Genomic DNA, 3,921 nt, shown 5'->3' on the forward strand with positions numbered 1-3,921 from the left:
ATAAAATTTCTAGGATCCGAAATAGGAAAAGAGAAAATAATATTACAAGATCATATTAGTAACAAGATACTAGACTTCCCTGAAAAGTTTGAAGATTTAAAAAGTATTAAGCAATTTCTTGGATTACTAAATTATGCCCGTCCATATATTAAGAATTTATCAAAATTACTTGGGTCATTATGTAATAAAACCAAACTTAATGGTCAAAGATACTTCAACATTGAAGATATTAAACTAGTAAAGAAAATCAAAGAAATAGTAAAAACCTTAGAAAAATTATCCCTTCCTTTAATAACTGACTATTTAATAATAGAAACAGATGGATGTGATAAGGGATGGGAAGCAATATTAAAGAAAAACCCTAGTAAATATTCTAATAAAGATACTGAAGAAATATCAAGATATGCTTCAGGACAGTATAAAGAAAAAAGTATTACTAGTATTGATGCTGAAATAATGGCAATCGAATATTCCTTAGATGCATTCAATCTTTATTTAATTAATAAAAAAGAATTTACTATTAGAACAGATTGCCAAGCAATAGTAAGCTTTAATGAAAAAATGAGGCAAACTAATAAAAAATTAATGACTAATAGATGGACAAAATTCCTTAATAACTTTATTATTAAAAGATATAATCCTACTATTGAGCATATTAAAGGAAAAGATAATTATTATGCTGATGTATTATCTCGATTAATTTACAATACAGATGGATCGACAACTATTTCGTCCAAGAATGGCCTGGAATATATCCCAGAGCCCAAATGGCAAACAACCAAGTAGTAGACCAAATAATATATAGTCAGCCAATGGAAAAAGGCGAGGCAATATCCTTCAGAGAATTAGTATTACATTGTTATGGTAATAGTGAAACCAAATATATCCCTCACAAGGCCATTAGTAAAGAACAACAATGTTTATTAGATAATCTTCATCACGCCTATCTATTTAATAATCCTAGATATTTCTAGGCGGTATTAAAATGCCTAGTAGAATATTTCCAAAGTAAGAAATTTTTTTATTACTATTTAGTATTTCGAGGGAAAAAACCAGGATTATATAAGTCATGGCAATCAGTAGCCGAAACAGTAGATAAATTTAATAATGCCCTTCAGAAAGGCCAAGTAAATTATGAAGAAGCTACTAAAGCTGCTATTATGTATTGGGGTCTCAATTATTATGATGAGACAAAAGATAAGGGGAAAAAAAAGTAACCGAATTAAATTGCCCCAATTGTATTTACTATAATAAAGCAATAATAGAAAAAGACTTAGTAAACAAAAAATTAAAAGAAGAAAATGAAGCCTGCTGGGACCAGATTAACAGTCTTAAGTTTCAAGTGGATGCCTTTCGACATCAGCGTCAGCAACAGAGCACTCCACCTACCGGCAATCTAGTAACCATGTCCACTAAAGACATACAACTTTTTATCAATAAAGTTGTCGACGAGAAAATGGAGGAGTGGAATAGTCAATTTGATGGGACATATGATGCAGAAGACTCCATCGACCGACTTGGACTTGAGGACCCTACTATGGGAAGCACTACGATTTAAAGCCTGATTTAAAGATAAGATGCTATTTTCACAAAGACCAAAGGTAGCCGCCCATGTGCTACGCATCATATCTTTTCAGAAAAAACAAAATCTCATAAATGCTTTACCTTATCATCTTATCCTCCTTTTAATAAAATAATAGATGATAACTTTTTATTTCGGTATAAATAAGCTAAGGAGTCTGACTTTCTTTTTAAATCTTATTCTCTAAACTCAGAGAAACCTCTAAGTCTGGAAAACCATCAAACAAAGCTTTCTCTTCTATTGTATAATATTTTATAAGTCTATTAATAGAATGGGTTACCATTGCTAAAACACCTTGCGATAGTAGAAGGGGACAGCGAATCTTTTTCAGAAACTCCAAGTTTTCTCAAAGATCTTCAATCAGGTATTTAAATTTTTTCAAAATGATAAAAGCATTGGTTATTTCATATAATAGGATCTGAGCATTGCTTCATTAAACTTGTTTATGCCATTGATAGGCTTGTTAAAAAGTTGTGTTGAAGTTCACCCTAGAATATGCATAGATACGTCACCTTTTATATGAGAAAATAATAAATTTACATGATAAGAATATTTTTCAGGAGAATTGCAGTTTCAGTAAAAATATTCCATCCACACTCTACTATCATATGAATATAAATTTTATTCTCAAAACCCAAGTCTTTTTCATATCTATAAGAACAACTATTTTTATAATCAATTATAAACTATATATAAGAAGTTCTTATAAACTAAAAATACCAGGAATCTATGAACGTACCTAGAGACATAGAAAAATATACCAATAAACTTTGTCAACTCAGTATAGATAGTAATAATATAGATATATTAATAAATGAACTAAAAGAAAGTATAGATAATCAGTTTGATAATTTATCACAAAAAATAGTAAACGCTTTTGATGAATATCATATCCAGTTATTAAACGAAGAATATAATATTAGCTATAAATTTATATCTGGTCAAATAACTTTATTAGAAAGTATTAAAAGTGACATTTTCAAAAGTAGAAATCAGACAGTCATAAATATTACTGATTATTAGCCTACAATAACTAACATTTGATATATATATAACGTATTCATCTACTAACATTATATTATAACATAACATTTATTATAGCCTACTATATTTGACATTTGTAATTATATTTATTTGATTCATCTACTAACATAATATAATAACATAACATTTATTACAAGCCTACTATATTTGACATTTGTAACTATATAATATATATTATTTTATATATTTACTAACCTTTGATATATATAACGTATTAATCTTCTAACATTATAACATAACATTTATTATAAGCCTACTATATTTGACATTTGTAACTATATACCACCTCTAGTTAAAACACCATTTAATTCACAAAGATCACTATGAATTAAATCTAGTAAATTAGATGATCTTTCTACACTAGGAAATGGTTTCTTAATCATTTTGCCTTAACACATGTTTCACATTTACCATAGTTTTTAATATTGCATGCAATCATACCACATTTTACTACTCTTTTCATGGTTATAAAGACCTATGTAAGATAGTCTAAGATGCCATAAAAATAAAGAATCACACTCAACTATATAGGCAGAATTAACATTTTTATTGATAACATTGAAAGTTACATCACTGGTGCACAACTTAACCATACCTTCACAAGAGTACCCCTTTCCCAAAAATGCATTGGATTTGGTAATAATAAGTTTACTGGACTCAAAAACGGCTTTAATGCCGGGCTTTCCAAGAAAATCACCACTTACCAAGTTTCTACTCATTTCGGGAACATAAAGTACATTCACTAATGTTACTTTCTTGTCGAAGGTGAAAAATACTTCAATGGTACCTTTGCCAAGTACCTTGGATTTGCCCTCATTGCCCATTTGAATCTCATGATTGCTCTTTGACTCTTCAAAGGTCTTGAACAATGATTTGTCATAGGTGACATGGATGGTGGCACATGTATCATACATGTAACGCCCTGGATAGCCAAGATCGTTACACTGTGTGTTTATAAAGGTGCAAGACTTGCTAATCAAGTCATTTAGTTAGAAACGTATTACTGAAACTATAGTTGAACTAGGGTTAAAAGATTTTGGGTCACAAAAGTTTCATTTAGTCATAATCAAACATTTTTACATGGGATCCCAAAAGTAGCAATGTTAAAAGATAGTTTACAAAATTACAGGATTAAAATACGATTACTAGCCACTCTAAGGGAAAAACAGACAATTAGGCTCTTCTCGTCCTGTACCACTCCTCGGCCGTGGCGGCCAATCAGTTGACTATGTACATTCAGCCCCAAAGCTCTCCATCTCAGGACTGGTCCACTTTGCCCTTACCTTTACCTGCAC

This window comes from Humulus lupulus, chromosome 1 (genome assembly GCF_963169125.1).
Source record: "Humulus lupulus chromosome 1, drHumLupu1.1, whole genome shotgun sequence".
Classification (NCBI taxonomy): domain Eukaryota; kingdom Viridiplantae; phylum Streptophyta; class Magnoliopsida; order Rosales; family Cannabaceae; genus Humulus; species Humulus lupulus.